General features: G+C 47.0%; 1 protein-coding gene across 3 annotated transcripts in view; it reads right to left on the bottom strand.

Moving 5' to 3' along the window:
• The window catches only part of GLIS3 (GLIS family zinc finger 3), a 547,841-nt gene that overhangs the window by 11,214 nt on the left and 518,815 nt on the right, over positions 1–17,812 (bottom strand). The gene's annotated exons all lie outside the window — the stretch shown is intronic.

The raw sequence follows: 17,812 nt of genomic DNA on the forward strand, positions 1-17,812 counted from the left end.
AAGAACCGGCCCTTTACTTTTATTTAATTTTAATTAGTTGAAATTTAAACAGCCATCTGCCCTTCCCAGGGTTAGCACACTTTGTTTCAGAAAGGTCTCCAGTGATGGGGCGCCTGGGTGGCTCCGTCGGTTAAGTGTCGACTCTTGATTTCAGAGCGGGTCATGATCTCACGGGTTTGTGACTTCGAGCCCCACATCGGGCTCTGCGCTGACAGTATGGAGCCTGCTTGGGATGCTCTCTCTCCCTCTGTCTGTGCCCCTCATCTGCTCGTGTTCTTGCTCTCTCTACCTCTCTCAAAATAAATAGACTTTAAAATAAAAGAAAAGGAAAAAAAAAAGAAAAAAAGCAATGTTTCTGGTTAAATTCCTGAAGGAAAAACACATGGCCCACCACCCAGGGTTTAAATAAAAGCCAGACAAGGCTTCTTAGACTCATGGCCTTCAAGATAGGAAATATATTAGACTCTTTATTGCATTTATCTTTTCCTTGAAGATTTACCACTCCAATCTTTGGGGAGGAAACCAATATATAAATAAGTAAGTGAACGACGGTCAGCCAACTTGCAGCCCTCAAGAGGGCGGATGAGCACTGTTCGAAGCTAAACCTCCAGGGCATTTCAGGTCTCCTGAAGGTGCGAGCCACATTCCCCTTCGGAAGTAGAAGGAAGAGGAAACATGTCGCCCACTTTCTTTCGTGCAGACTGTGGACACAGCTGGCCGTGCCCACTGGGAGCGGCAACAGGCACTGGCCGGTCCCCAACATCCCATCTGCATGATGGTGGAGTAAAGCTTGACACAGAGGCTCTACCCAACCGTTCAGCCCCATGGAAGGGGAGGGAAACCATCAGCCTACACCTCGTCAAGCCTCTGTGTCGGGAGCTGTGTGCCCAGTGGGTTCGTTTATGTGGCAGATGGCTTTGCAAAGCCCAATTCTTGTTTTCCTCGAAGGTGAGGGTGGGAAGCACCACCAAACTCTGGGCACCAGGGAAAATGCTGGGTGCACGGTGTTCAGAATCAAGACCGACCCCTCCCTGCGGCAAGCTGTGCCCTGACCATGATGACAGCTTAGAGGGGCAGGCAGCCCACAGGGGCAGCCCACACGGGCAACAGCAAGGTCCCTGAGAACTACTTCTCCAACCAGGTGTGGCCTGAGCAGGCTCAGAAGCATCCTTTGTGAGGCCCCTTGGAAATAATGCCGACGGCCATCCCCTCCGTGTGACCTGAGGACATCGTTTCAGGGGTCAGGCCAAGCACTGCTGTGGCCAGCCACGGCCAGGCTTCTGGGGCCGGCTGTGTCTTGACCTTCCAGAAGGAACTCGGATTACTGTGTGTGTCTGCCCCTGTTGCGGTATTTCTGTAAAGGGGTTCATGGCATCTAGTTGATAAGGTAAGAGCAAAAAATCGAGAGGACTGGAAGAGAGGGACCCGTGTCACACAGTTATCGGCACTCCGCAAAAGCCACTTTTTCCTTTTCTTCCGCCAACACAAGCATTTCCAGTTTTCTGCTTTTATTTCACTCAACAGCTATTCACTAAGCACCTGAGCGCTGGATACATGATGCTGGCTAAAACACCCTGCGTGCCATCTTGGAGATTATGCTTTAGGGAGAAAGAAAGAGAAACATATAAATGAGAAACCAAGTAATATAGTTTCAGACTATGTATGACGACAACCAAAAGGGCATTTTCTTTAAGGGATGTATCCTCTTTTCTCCAGGATGCGTGCAGGGTGAGAAGCAGAAAAGGCAGCAGAGGAGGCAGAAGTTTGGATGCTCTCACAACTTTCAAAAGGGTTTTGAACAGCGGTGCCCTCCGTCTGGCCCTGGCTCGTGATGGCAGGTCCCACGAGGAGCCCATCCTGCGGCTCTGCTGGGGACCAGCCCCAGGGACTCTTTCTCCTCCAGTGGCTCTGACTGATTCGCGCCTGGGAGGAGGGTAGGGGGGTATCGGAGGCACAGGCAGGGCTGGTGGCATCTCAGCCCTTTGGTGGCACAGTTTGTTTGGTAGCCAAGTGGAAGGAAAGCTATGTATTTATGAGCTTTATGGCTCTAATTATTTTTCCGCAGAGACTATAATTTTGTGGGTTACTTTAGGAAATGTGGAGGGTTTTTTTTTTCTTCTGTCTCGGTCCTAGAATTGCTGCATGATCAGGGGCATGGATGAAACCTAGGCCATGAAAGAGACAGCCCAAACCAGCAGGGACAGGGACAGACAGAGAAGACATGTGGCCCTACTCCCTTCGGCTCCCCTAACTGATTTCTCTTTCTCCAACTCTCTTAGGGCTTTTCGTGCATTTCCTTCTACTCTTTCAGGACCCTGGAGCTGCCCCCTTTGACTACCTTCTATGACCCATAACACAAGCCAACCAGAAGAAGAGGGGGAAGCCTCTGCTAACGCTCCTGGAAGGTGACAAGCATGTGATCTTTGGCATCTCGGTTCATTAGCCTGACTTTATTTTATTGATTTTGCTTATTTTTTGACATTTTTATTTATTTATTTTGAGAGAGGGAGAGGGAGCACAAGCAGGGGAGGGGTAGAGAGGGAGGGAGAGGGAGAGAGAATCCCAAGCAGGCTCCACACTGTCAGCACGGAGCCCAACGCGGGGCTCAAACCCACGAACTGTAGGATCGTGACCTGAGCTGAAATCAAGTCGGACACTCAACCGACGAAGCCCCACAGGAGCCCTATTAGTCTGATTTTCTACGCTGCAACCTTACTGAAAGAAGGGCCCAGGGAATCACATGCTTATGACTCACAGGGCACCTTGGGAGAATACTTGTAGGATTCCTGGTCACGTAGACAGCTGATAACTCCTGTCTGGTAAGCAAGCAGGGGGTTCGAACAAATGTTCCCACTGCAGAGACAAACGGACGGACGCAGAGGAGTTGTTGCGTTCCCTGCGTTTACAACCAGGACTTTGCTTATACGATGCCACGCAAAGGAGAGAAGAGTGGCAAATTCATGCAATCATTTTAATATTTCCCAACATCCAGGTGTTTGGAATTATTCAAGGATCCAGCCTTTATCTTAAAAGCAAATGGGCAGCAGAAGTAACACGGCCACCATATTAGTTCCTACTAAGTTCAGAGCTTTCTCATTTATAGTTCCCTTGCTTTGGCATTTTTTGCAGAACACTCTGGTTAGTGATACACCAACCAGTCAGGGAATTCTATCAGAAGGAAGGAGACGGACTGGTATTTATTTGCTCCAAGTCAACCACCACCCTATGGGCTTCGTATAGAAAATCTTCATCCTTTCAATTACTTTGGCGTTAACGGCATGGTCCCCAGGTTGAGCCAAAGAAGCAGAGAAGTTAAAGTAACTTGCCCAAATCCTCAGAGCTACCAAGGTACAACACGAAGACTCAAACCCTGGTCTGTTTGTTGACACGGTTCATCCAGACTACCAGGACTTGAGCTCATGGGCCAAATGAGTTTAAACAGAATCTTGCCACGTTTGTGGACGTACCTTATTGCCAGATCAGAGGCAACTTATTCACACTGGACCAACATTTCATAACATACACTTTCAATAGGGAGAAAAGCATTAGATAAATTAATAAAAATCAATAAACATCACCTAACCACCAAAAAAACTCTAAAAACCCTCAAAAGTAAAAACAGAAACAGTTTAGAAATTTCTTCTGGCCAATTTTCTGATTTAGTCACTATTTTATTTCTATCCATTGCACGGACAACTTGGATCTGGGTTTGAATCCTGGATGGCCCGTTAACCAGCTGTGTTCATTTATCCAGTTTGGATACCTTATTTTCCTGCTTGGGCCTCATTTTCTTTTAAAATAATACCTACTTGATGGGGTTGTGGAAAGCATTATATACGAGAGTGCATATAAAAGCATCTATCGCCTTCCCTGGGGTGCAGAAGGCCCTTTGTAAACAGGAGCAATTATTATTACCATGAAATAAGATCAGAAGTATTTCTAGGTTCTGTAGAATGCACAAACAATTCTTCAGCAGTTTTTCTCTCCTAACCCTTAAGTATAAAATGACACTGCTCTTCAAAGCAGAATCTCCACAATTTGATTGTCACTTTTGGGCTCCTGGTCGTGGCCATCAACGCCACTCAGGTCTTCATGTAGCGAGAACTCTGCTAAGTCTCCTCCCTGGACGCGGTGGAGAAAATGACTCTTCATTTTAATACAGAGTCTATAAATGGGGAAGCTTCAGGAGCGGCTCACAGACTGTGTGAGGAAGACAGATTTTTCTTCGGGCTGAGAACTGAACCAGCTTGCAAAGCACTTGAGCTATTTACGACTGACATTTAAGCAGCTACTGTACCAGGAAAGAGGAAAATAATGGAAATAATAACCCTTAAAATTCCCATTGGACACATTCCTGTTGTAGGAACCCTGGGGCCGTGGCTCAAATATTGACCACCGGAGCAAATGCCTGGTCCCCTTGCCCTGGGTCAGGTGGGGGTGCAGAGCTGAGAGCTTCTACTTAGAAAAGTCCAACTGGATCCAAGAAGGGGCGCCATTGTCATCTGCACCCTCTGCGGCCGGCCGACATGCCACAGTGAGACACGCTCGGAACATTCTGAGCGCTTTCCTGTGCTCGCACCCCGCACAGCAACCCAAGGTGTTTGAGGTTCTTGCCCACGGAGTCGGGTTCGGGGCCAGGGTGGGGAAAGAGGGAGAGGGTCTGCTGGAGATGTCCACAAAGGGCCAAACAAGGGGCTGGGAGTGGGCAGAGCCTGTTGCTGACCGGGGCACCAGGGAAATGGGACACGGCAGGGTGGGAGGGAGGGAACGCTCCGGTTCAGAGACGCCATCCGTTTTCATTTAAAATATCCTCAACCCACCCAAAACCCTAACGCGTGGTGGCCTCTGGCTTCCAAATTCTCAAAGTGATAAGCTGCCAAAGTAAACTAATTGCAACGTGTCTCTGTAATTGCCATGTGTGGGTAGCTACAGCGATAGTAAAATGGTTCAGTGAATTCTGACGGTGATAATGAAACATTTGGAGAGGACATAAAATGAAGGCTCTCAAGACCAGAAGACCCAGAGAGTCCAAAATGGATTTGAAAGCCTGGCTTTGTGGCCTGGAGGAAACCATAACCCCTCTGAGCCTATGAGTCCCTGTTTCCAAAAGGGGGGTAACAGTCCTCATGCGGCAGCATCATCATCCCCACAGAAGGAAGGGGAAGAGGCAGCGGGAACAAATGGATGGGGTGCAGGGCCCAGGTGCCCACGAGTTGCCGCTCACACCCAACGCCTGCCTGGGACTCAAAAAGCCTGGATCCGTGTGAGGCCCCGGAATGGAGGGTTCAGGATCTAGACACTGTGTCTGGTGGTCATGTGACGTGAACACCTTGGCCACTGCTTAGGGTTGAGGAGAATGAGCTGGGAATTTCTGTGTGAGTGGGGGCCACCCTGTTGCTGGTGTATGTCCCCCGACTGAGGGGCTGTAAGGATCACACGAAACGGTAAGCGTGACAGTATTTGGCAAACAGTAAAACCCACTGAGAATCCTAGCCCCTCTTGTCCCAACAGCCTGGTGCCACTTACCCTCCTGCGTTCTCTGAGTACAAAGGTGTATCTGTCCTGGTCGAGGAGAGCTCTGCCCCATAACGCTCACAAGCAACTGACTCGGGGGTACTCAGGCCGAAAGCAGAACAAGGAAAGAATGGCAAAGAATGAAGATTTAATCCCCTGTGCCTTTGTCCTTCCAAGCTAGCTCTGTTGCAAGAAAGGTCTGGCAGAGAAGAGGATTCCAGACACAGGTAAAGTGCTGCAGCCCCCGCTGGGGTCCGTGTGAGCCACCCTGGCTCTTGGCAGGTTTTGGATTGTGCTACATTTACAGGACTTCCCCGGGAAGTAGAGGAAGAAGAAAGCTGGCAAGTATTGACTTTCTCCCGCCACTGGCCAATTGCTTCCTCTGGATAACCTCTGACTGGGGAAGCACGGCAAGGGAGCACTGATCCTACGGTTGGGGTCTAGGCCAGTGACTCTTAAAGTGGGTACCATGGCATCAGCTCTAGCTCAGCTCCGGGCAGACCTAGTGAATCAGCACGCCTGGGTGAACCACCTGGAAATCTTCATGTCTAACAAGGTATTTCTTACATTAGAGACTAAGAGGTACTAAGAACACCTTTAGATGATTTTTAACCTTCTGAAAGTTTTCCAAATGAAATACACCAATAGGAAAACACAGAACAGCTTGGATTTCATTTGCAACGGAGGAAGAGAGGACTTCTGATGGGCATCTCCTTTCCTGGGCTGGCCCCCTGCCCTTTCTGCTGGACTCTGAGAACCCTTGGAGATAAAGTCACGATGACTGCCCTTAAGTGACTTTGGATTATACTCTGAGCAGATATGGATCAAGATGGCCTCCCTCCCCACCCCCGGGGCCCTTTTTGCATATTTAAGTTCTTGGTCAAGGTGAAATCATGGGACCTCATCTGAGTGACTCAGAAGTCTTGGTCTTACTGTGGGCTTCATACTTATCTTGTGACACAAACTTCTGTTGTCCGGCTGTAACCAGATTTCCACAATATATCCAGTCCACTGACTAGGTGACTTCTTGCTTGTTTGAACCCACGTCCGTGATTACACAATTTCCGAGCACTCTCATCTAAGAGTGGGCCCCATCTTGTGCCAACGGTTTGAGTATTTCTCCTGCTGAACCTCTGCCTCACAGTGAAGTTCCTGTTCTATACTACCAGGCCTCCCCCAAATCTATTCTCTTGAATGTTGAGATGACATCTGGGCTTGAAGTCAATCAGTAAAGAAATATATATAAGTGGGTTTGAGATAGCAGAGGGGACACTACCTTTATGAAACCTTAAGAACGTCACTGGATTCCAGGATCTGTGTGCCCCCTTCCACCTGACTGCCAGGAAACTTGCCTTTTTATCTTGTTAGACCTTGTGGTCACTGACTACTAATCCGGGCCACCAAATTTATGACCTGCTGTCTCCACTCCACTCCTTTGGCTAGAAAGAGTTCCTCCCACCACCACCTGGGGGTCCATGCTCTGATGGGTATGTATAATCCACAGGGTCCTTCCTTTCCTGCTCAATCGCATTCCACTGCACACTGAAATCCTGAATTTTGAGTATTAAGCATCTAAAAAATGTGCCGAGAGCTACAGGGAATAAATAGATGGCATGATTGCTTGCCTACACATAGACCATAAGGAATATTCTCTGAGTTCAAAGGTTTTGCTTGCCAAACATCACCCCTTGTATATAAGCTCAGGACAGGCAGGAGTTGTGTCTGTGTCTACCTAGATAGCTTTAGCCCCCCAAAGAGGATCCAGCACATAACAGGAGCAGAGTATCTGAGAATGAGTCAATGACACCCACACTGGAGCCTCCTGTGCAAATACCAATGGTGAGAGGGAGCATAATGAAGCTCAAAGATTCTGATCGTCTACACAATAGCCCATCAGTGTGACTTCCTGTTCTAACATGGATTTCCTTTTTTTTTTTTTTAATGGAGGAAGAAACAAAGATGATGAAGGTTTGATTGGCCTGGTGCAGGTGCCCTGAGAGCTGTGCTTCTCCAGGCCACCTTTTTGTGCCAGCTGCCTGACAGGCCACTGAACATGAGGAAGTGAAAGACTGGGTAGAAGAATTAGGTAACTTGACCCATCCATAGAATGCCCTGCTCTCTTTTAGGAAACCATCCCAAGGTCAAGGAACCTGATCCACTACTCTGAGTTCCATCTCTAAACAGGGGCAGAAGTGTATTTCCTACTCTCCTCACAAAGTTACAGTGAGAATTCAGGGATTCCTCCAACAAATATCTTACTGAGCACTTCCATTATAGTTACTGATAAAACTTACTGATATAACTGATGTAACATACAGTTACTGATAACACTTTTGTACCTAAGAGTAATTTATAAATTGCAATATAAATGCAGGCACTGTCCTTCACCTCACCGGTATGAATAAAAACACCACAGCAGCCCAGATCCACAGATGCCAAAGACCTTGGGTAAATGCTTGGCTCATTCAGATCTCCTGAATCATTGGCCATCGTGACAAGAAAATTTAAAAACTCAAAAGAAGTTGTGCTTTGGGATGTGTGATAAGAGACTGGGTTTGGTGGAGGAATGCAGGAGGGAAAGGCTGGCTGTTACACTTAAATGATCCAGAAAAATGTCTGAATGTTTTTACTTCAATGGCCACATCTTCTAAGGTCTAGTTCTCCGAGACCTTGCTAGAGAATGAAATGGAGAGGTTAGTCAGAACATTTTGGAAATCTGGAAAGGGAAATTTTCTGTAATCAGAAAGGGTGCTCTCAATTGTAAGTAAACCACCTAGAAGTCCTAAGAAAACTGGGTTGTTTTGCAACATGATCTGAGCCCAGATGATCTGAGGGAGCACAGATCAAGGCAGTTCTGGCGTTTCATTGTTATTTTGTTTTCTTAACACAGTGGCCTCATTACCAGTAACCCATATGTTCCTGATGTTGGCTCCCCCCCGGCTTTATTTTAAGGAAACTCCACCCACAGCTATTCACATTCTTTCTTTAAACCATCAACTGCTTATCATGTTTACAAGGAAAATTCCAACTAAAAATACAAGAATTACAAGACACAGATTGCCATTAATATGTTCATCCCTGAAGAGTCCAACTAGGCAGCCTGTAAAATAGAGTTATAAGAAAATATTTAACTTGAGTTTAAGAGCTCCATTCAAAGAGAGGCTAAACTTCATGAGTTGCAGATATAAGACAGAACATTTGCTTCTGGAAAAAAAAATGTCATTAATTCCCCCAAAGAATGAAAAAGCCCTGTAGCTGTAATAATGCTCCTCACTTTTCTATAAATGCTTTTAAGGTAACTGACAGGAACGTCACAATAGTCAATGAAACGGAAATTTTCTGGATATTTTCCTTCTCTTCGATACATTTTTGGGTTCCAATTAAGAAAACAAACCGCCATTGCCGGTGACATGGCCTGCCCAGCAGGGTGAAAGAGGAAGCAAAATGCTCAATAAATAATAGAAACACCCAAGTAGCAGTTATGGCCACTTCATCCCTCTTAGAATGAAAGCACCTTTAGAGCTCAATAAAAAAACGAAAAGCTGCTGAATCACAGTCGTAGCCAAAGGAAAAAGCAAAACAACTTTGTTGCACAAGCTGGCGAGAATTAAAACGCTTTGATGATGCCTAGGGTGAGGAAACAGGGGCTGTGCACTGTGGTGGCATCTGAACCGGCAAAGCCTCTGGTGAGGGATCTATGGCCTCACCTATCCAACTTTACAGTGTGCACATCCACCAATCTGGCAACTTCTCTTCCAGAAATAATTCCTGCAGAAAGCGTGCAAAGAGATACATGTGTGTGTGAGAGTGATCGTGTAAACATTCTTATGTGCATGAAGAGATTTAATACAGCATTGTTAATGAAAGCAAAAAAAAAAAAAAGGGCTGTCAGTAGGGGAATGATGAAAAAAATGACATGTTCCTGTAGGTACTGTATAGTTATTTATTTATTTATTTATTTAAAAAAAAAATTTTTTTTTTTAACGTTTATTTATTTTTGAGACAGAGAGAGGCAGAGCATGAACAGGGGAGGGCCAGAGAGAGAGGGAGACACAGAATCGGAAGCAGGCTCCAGGCTCCAGGCCATCATCAGCCCAGAGCCCGACGCGGGGCTCGAACTCACGGACCGAGAGATCGTGACCTGGCTTAAGTCGGACGCTTCACCGACTGAGCCACCCAGGCGCCCCCTGTATAGTTTTTTAAAAAAGGAGTTGCTCTGGGGCACCTGGGTAGCTCAGTCGGTGAAGCGTCCGACTTCGGGTCAGGTCATGATCTCACAGTTCGTGGGTTCGAGCCCAGAGTCAGGCTCTGTGTTGACAGCTCGGAGCCTGGAGCCTGCTTCGGATTCTATGTCTCCCTCTCTCTGCACCACCGCCCCCCCCCCCCACATTCACGCTCTGTCTCTCAAAAATAAATAAACGTTAAAAAAAATTTTTAAAAAGGAGTTGCTCTACATACATATACCTAGAAAGCAGAAGCATGTATATTTTTAAGTTAAAAAAAAAAGTAAGTCATAAAATAAAATGCAGAATGTGAGCCCATTTTTATAACAGGGCATGCGTGTATTCACATGGATATGTGTAAGTATATTTAAATACACATACACACACACATTTCATTTCTGTAAACATTTAAAAAGTCATTGTCTTCATAGTCATTGTCTCTCATCAGTACTGGAGGCAACTTAAACTCTTTATAAGCTTAAGTACCCTAAGCACGTTAAAAAAAAAAAAAAAGGAACAGGTAAATTTTTCCTTTTCTAACTTAAAATAGTCGGTGAGAATTTTTAAAGTGTGTTTTAAGGACTGTGCTAAGAGACCAATAACCCTGGTTTGTTGAGTTAGTAATCAGTCTCCCAAGTGACCTGGGGTCCACGTGCTGGAGAGGCAAACGCTCCCCCCACCCCCGCCCCCGTGAGGACAGAGAGCGAGCGCTCCCTTCCCTATACCCACAGTAGACGCATATCCACTGACCGAGAGCACAGACTGTCATCAGACGGTCCTGGGTGTAGTTTCCAGCTCCACCATTTCGACAGTAAGAAATCTAGGGCAAGTTACATAACGTTTCAGTGATTCAGATCCCTCAACTATAAAATGGGATTAAACAATCCCTTTCTTCCTTCCTTCCTCTTTTCTTTATGAGAGAGAGAGAGAGAGAGAGAGAGAGAGAGAGAGAGAGAGAATCTTAAGCAGGCTCTACAGTCAGCACAGAGCCCGACACGGGGCTTGATCTCACAACTACAAGTTTATGACCAGAGCCAAAATCAAGAGTCAGTTGCTCAACCCACTGAGCCACCCAGGGCCCCAACGTACAACCCACCCTCACGAACCATCGTCCCTGAACTGCCAGCAGAAGCTGAGCCCTGGGAGAACCGTCATTAACCCTTCCACACTTAAAACTTCACACAGACAGAATTCCCAAGCCACTAAAAACTTCCATAGCACTGTACGCACGGGCACCATCCCAAAGGAGAGTGAGTGTGGGACTGGGGTGAGACTGTTCCTCAAACCGGCTCTGATATTCCCTAGGTATGTGACCCGGAGCAAGGTGCTTTATCTCGCAGCCTCGCGTGGGAGGGGAGGGTGTGTTGGCGTTTTTACTAATGTTATTCTGAGGGTTAAACAACACAAGTGGAGGTATCCGGAGCACCCGGCATCTGGAACCCAGCAGAAAAAGCACAACAACCAACAACAGTTCTAATCAACTGGGCATCTACTGTGGGCGAGGCATTTGTCTCTCATTCTTACACCAACTCTGAAAGAGAGGTATCGCTACCTCCCTATTAAGAGCCAGGAAACGGAGATTCGGGGCATCACATGACTTGTCCTTAGGGTTCCCCTGCAGATCCGCCTGACTCTGAAGTTCTTTTCATCTCCTTTTTTTTTTTTTTTACCCCCCTACAGTTCGTTATTTGTCTCCCTGTATCATTTGGGCAAGTCACAATGTCCTCTTCTGGTGATCCCTTCTGAGATAACATGACCGATTTCAGGGTATGTAAGCTAGTGGCTATGAATACTTTTGAGAACTGAAAACAACGCTTTGGCAGCCTGGGGAAACAAGGGACTTTTACCTAGGGGAAAGCCTCGAAACACCTCTTCCACCGGCTGCCCCGGCTTCCCCTGCTCACAGGGCGGCCCCTGCCTCCCTCTTCACTGCCGGACACTCAATCCCAGGTGCACAAAGACTCACGGGAAGGAACACTTCCTGTACTAAGCTAACCTTAATGTGTCAGGGAATCACTGGACCATCCCCTTTCCTCCAGGGAGAGGTCCCAGGAAGTTGGGTGAGCCCCGGATATGTAATGAGAGGGGCAGAAAACAGGAGCAAGTGCTCAAAGAAGGGCCCCAGAAACTTGACTCCTAATCACGGTTTTGCCAAGGGCTGGCTCTGCCAAACGGCTGAAGGAGTCATAGGCAAAAGTCCCTTTCCTTCTCCTCCCCCTCCATCCTTTCGCTCATTCTTATTTATTCCATAGGCTTTTATTAAGCATTTACTGCGGGCAAAACATTGCATGAGAATACAGTTCCTGTCCCGAGCACACTTAGTTTAGTGATGGCTAGCTGACTCAGTCATTTTTTTTCAAATATTTTTTTTTCAACGTTTATTTATTTTTGGGACAGAGAGAGACAGAGCATGAACGGGGGAGGGGCAGAGAGAGAGGGAGACACAGAATCGGAAACAGGCTCCAGGCTCCGAGCCATCAGCCCAGAGCCCGACGCGGGGCTCGAACTCACGGACCGCGAGATCATGACCTGGCTGAAGTCGGACGCTTAACCGACTGCGCCACCCAGGCGCCCCATAGTCATTTTTTTTTTAATGTTTATTTTTGAGAGAGAGAGAGACAGAGCGTGAGCAGGGGAGGGGCAGAGAGAGAAGAAGGCACAGAATCCGAAGCAGGCTCCAGGCTCTGAGCTGTTAGCACAGAGCCCCACACAGGGCTCGAGCCCATGAACCTCAAGATCATGACCTGAGTCGAAGTCGGACTCTTAACCGACTGAGCCACCCAGGTACCCCTGTTGACTCAGTCATCTTAACTATTCTTATGGGTATGTGGATTTAATCTGTGTGTGTGTGTGTGTGTGTGTGTGTAGATACTTAGCTACAAATACAGACTACTCACAGTTCATTTCCATAACCAACCATTCAAACAGCTCTTCTGATGAAGAGCCCCTCCCACAAAGCCCAACATGCTTTGTGCCAACTACATCCCATACACGCACCTAAATTTAACTTTTGTTTCATAGAATTAGCACAACTGTCAGAATTCATCAAGTACTAGTTATGGAAAACTGCTCTTGGGGCAATTCTGTAGTAATTAAGTGTGTAAGAGTAATTAAGAATTTCTCCGGATCTAATACTCCGTCCCTAGGACTATATGAACATTAATAACCTCATGGCTGATACCAGAAATGAGTCCTGATTGGGGCTGCTGATGGTACCATCGGAAAGACATCACCGGCTCACGCTCCTTCAGCTTCCTCGGTGAAGATCTGATTTACAATCAATCTTATCGGTTTTCCAGAGATTTCAAGGGGAAGCGGTGACACACGCTTAAATTCTAAGCAATACGATTTCTAGGCTTGCGATGTATTATTTCACAACTGCACGAACGCAGATGTGACTAAATTTCCTGTGGGATGGGGTATGTTTATTGTCTCTACCATCTGCCTTCAAAAACACTAACCTTTAAACAGTTCACATTAACCCCCGGCAATGAGATCAGCCACGGTGGTAACCCATAGGACTCTTCTGGAAAGTGCCATTGCATAATCGCTGTAAGTAAACAGGGGAGTGTAGAGGAAGAAGGTAAACGTCCTCATTCCATTTAAATATCAATGCTCTGAGGGTTCTTCAGCTTGGAAGATGGTTGGGCCATTTGGTAGGACAAGCCATTTACAAACGTGTTTTGTTCCGGGAGGCCTGTTGGTGGCTGGAAACCTTTTGTTTCCTGATGTAGTCAATTTCAATGGGGCTGTCAGCCTTACCACGCCACACTGGGGAGGGAGAATGCCACCAGCGTCTGGGAGCTGACCGGCCAGCTCCTACAGGGCCAGCAGGCAGGGCAGTACTCAATCACGAGAGAGAACCACAGGAGCCAGGACGGACAGAGAAGGCTCCCGCTCCCCGCCAGTGCCCTGCTATCAGCCTGCTAGGGCTGGGAGGCAGCTCTGTGTTGTTTTCCCAATGAAATCTAATGACTGGGTCATGTGTGATGGAAATCTGTGCATTGGCAACTGGCAATTCCAGAGGTGACAACAAGAGCAAGCCGTGGAAAACACAGAGACCGAAGCGACTGGGAGGCAGAATCCCCAGAAAGCCTCTACTCTGGATTTCTCAGAGGCGATCTGTGTGAAGGAATCTGTGAGACAGTTCCATTTCACAGATCGGAAAACCGGCCCGGGGAATGTTTGGCAGGCCCTGCAGCGTGGCTACCTGATAAAGATCATTAACAGAACCGCAATTTTGTTAAGCCTGGCAATGCACCGAAATAGCCTTCCTCCCAGAGATCCTTGCATGTGAGGGTAGCCACGTGACGAAGTGCGGGGCGGGGGGGGGGGTGCTTGTCCTTCACTGCTCTCTTGCCCTCTGCCTGACACTGGGACAAGACTCAGAGAACATCACACCGATGCTGTCACCAGGCGGATGGAAGCCACAGATGCCAAAGCCGGAAGCTGGCAGGGGCGGGCACATCGTGGGCTCCGTGGGCCACCCCCGCACCAAGCAGTGTCTACACCCGGGCGTCATGCAAACCCATACACTGGGGGTGCTGCTCTAACACAAGAAGCAAACTCAGAAAAGTCTCGTGCTCTGTGCCCCGTGGGTTACAAAGAACAGGCTCTTTGGGAAAACTTGGGATTGGGACAGGCCACTCAAACTCGACGAAAGCTTCCAACTACAGTACCAACAACATAATCAAGAGGGAACTGGAGCAGCCAGTTCCGGGTGGCAGGAGGCTCCTTGGTGGTTCCAAAATGCACAACAGTGGCAACTGGAAACGTGGGCTGGCAGGAACTGAGACGACAGGTGCTAGAACCGGCTGGGCCAGTAGCCAGGGGCCTCGTGAGGCCAGGTGCACTCCTCTCTGGGGAAGGAGCCCTTAAGGTCGTGCTCATTTCCAGTTGTATTAAGATTGGGCTAAAGGGGCTCCCGCCTCTGCGGCAGCTGGGCTGAAGGCTTTTTCATCCTCTTCTTTTGCTACTCCAGCTCGTCTTGCCTAGAAAAGACTGCGGGCGGACAAACAAAATTCCGCGCTATTCTGACATCATTCCTCTACTTTACCAGCCGCACCTGAGTGACCCAGACTGTTTATTCAGGTCACTGTTATTTGGCTGCTCTATGGGGATGGTCTGATATAATCCCAGCAGTTCGTGTGTAACATTTCTACCTCTCCGGTTCCGGTCCCCACACAATGCCCTGGCTTACTTTCCTAAAACGGCGGGATGGCTTCTCCACTCAGCGGTATTACACTTAGCACGGCCCCAATCTCTCCCTGAGCTCCTCTTGCTGGTTTCCAGCCTCCTCTCCCTCTCTCGACTCCAAGGCTTAACCTGTGCCTCCCAGCCGCAAACAAACTGCCTTTGGCTCTACTCTCTGACATGCCATGCTGTGGTCTGCGTGCACTGTGCACTTCACTTTCCCCTGCCCGGAAGGCCTCTGCCCACACAGCCTACCCAATGAGCTACTCATCTTCAAAAGCCTACTCTGGAGTCCCCTCTAGGAACGCTTCTCTCACACCCTCCTCTGAGTTAACCGGGTACTTCTTGATATTAGTAACGGTGGTATTGCCTGTATCACTGCATCGATTAGATGACATTCATGTCATTTGCGGAATTGAATGTGGCCTCTCCTTGATGGGTCCAGAAGCAGGAGGGTTGTGAAAACCCTGTTCTAGGAATTCCCATGGCATTCTAACAGCCCGGAATGAATAGGGCATTTAAAAAGAAATTATCCATTAGCACCGTAACAAAATGTACAAATATCAACTCTCAGGCAACTAATCCAGGCAAAATTCTGAAGCTTGCCTGGGCAAGAGAATGGTCCCAAAGAGAAAGAAAAGACTGAGGAACAAGCTTACATGATTGGAAAGGGTTGTTTCTCTGTTTACATCTAAAATAAAAGACTAAAATGTACTTACAAGTTGCCTTGGAGATACCACCCAAACAGACGCCCGTAAATGCTATCAACACTCAAACATGAAAAGAAATGACACCTTATCCACCTTCCTCATGAAGGCATTATCAATGGACAGAATAGACGAAGAATCAACAAAACTGAGCTCTAGTCCTAGGTCATTCACCAGGCGAGGGAACTCGAAAAAGCAATACTATTCATCTTTTCAAAGTACGCCTTTTACAAAACACTCATTAATATCGTAATAATGTTGTATGGTGACAGATGATAAGTACACTTATCATGGTGAGCGCAGTGTAACATACAGAATTGTCCAATCACTACATTGTACGCCTGAAACTAATATAACATTGTATGTCAAGCATACTTTGATAGTAAGTAAATAAACAAAGACACACACACACACACACACCCCACAAGGTCGAAGCGCTGTATCAATTAATGTGGTGGGAGTGAAACTCAGTGGGACCTCATTTTCATCCACATCTGTAGAACCAAAGGCCTTTGAATTCTAAGGCTCTCTGTAAGGCAACAGCATCTACATACAAATATATTTCCTCATGGAAAGATGCAGACACATATTTTGGTGTGCCTTTGATTTAGAAACATGTAGATGAAGAACGTGGCTTGGAAATGTGCACCTCTTGTAAAAGACATCCAAGGGCTTTGCCAAGAAGGCAGCAATGCCTAGACATTTGATATTCTTCTAGGTCTCAGTTCCCATCTCTAAAAATATACTGATGACATTTTCTCTGACCTCTACCTACCGCAGGGAGTACGGAAAGGATGGGGGGGAAGGCACTCAATAAAGCCATGACCTTCTTGAAAGACAGGACACTCACTCATTGTGGCTGTTGTGTTAGCAACTGTGACACAGTGCTTGGGCTTTTAAAGACCTAGTTTTATTAGGGGATGAAGTTCCCCGTGACCAAGATGCTGTATGACGTCACCCAGCAAACTAATCCAACCGAAGCTGAAAGGCACGGCCAATAATTACAACTCATTTAGAAGGTCTCTGCACCTCCTCTTGCCCCCAGCACTGTATCACCCACTTGAAAAATATTAGATCAATTTTCTCCTCATCCTAAGGAGCAGTTGACGAGCAATGCTCGTGCCTAGCAAGTTCCAGAAAAACATTTTCAGACAAAATGCTTGGAGGATGAAGTAAGGCTGTGTCTGGATGCCTACTCCGTCATTCCCAGCAGTGGCTCAGTGGCTAAAGCATGGACACTCCCTTTGCAAGCCCATCACAGCGGGCCACTTGCCCATCTTCTATGAGAGAGTTATGATTTCCCAGTTTGCACAACTGTAGCCTGATCTATTCCAGAAAGACTCACCATATGTATTTATTTTTAGGCTGCTGTTAGCAGTTTCTGATTGGCCATGGGAATTTTTAACAATTAAAGTCAAAGTTAAAAAAACAAAACAACTCAACAATTTCAAGTTGACGATGTATTCATGATTCCACTAAAGAAGAGGAATATGGAAGAAGAGCCTTTGGCCAAGAGGTAGGGCAAAATCACAAGGTAGGTCTCATTTTCTGGGTCTTGTTTCATTTTGCATTTGTTGAATGCGAGAGTGTCAATCATCTATTCAGTAAATATTTACTAAATGCCTACTTTGCACCAAGAGTTACGCTTGCTCTAAGACTAGAAACATTATCCCTCTTCTCAACGAGTCCCATAAAGGCAAGGGAGGGAGGGGCACCTGGGTGGCTCAGTCAGTTAAGCGTCCGACTTCGGCTCAGGTCATGAACTCGTGTGAGCAAATTGAGGAATCAGCAAGAGACAGATGGAGGAGAATCCTAGTTTTCAGAAGGAGTTGAAACTCTTATTTAAATGGATAGTATCCCCTTTGCCTCCAGGAAGCAAAAGGTTATGCATGGTCTGACTCTACATGACTTGGCATCTGAACTCTAGGGATGTTCACAGAAACAGGTGCCTGAGTCAGCAAAACTGGTGTAAAGAAAGAAATTAAACCAAACTTAGTTCTCCACATATGTTCCAAGCTACACAGAGGATCTGTACATTTTGTGAACACCATCATGATTTTTCTTGCTTTCCTTCTCTCCTCTTCTTTCTCTCTGCACTTCCCAAGTATCTACGCATCTTCACAACGTGCAGAGGACTGTGCGAAGTTCTTTCCGAGAAAGAACGAGTCAGAAAAT

Source organism: Prionailurus viverrinus, chromosome D4, assembly GCF_022837055.1.
Source record: "Prionailurus viverrinus isolate Anna chromosome D4, UM_Priviv_1.0, whole genome shotgun sequence".
Classification (NCBI taxonomy): Eukaryota; Metazoa; Chordata; class Mammalia; order Carnivora; family Felidae; genus Prionailurus; species Prionailurus viverrinus.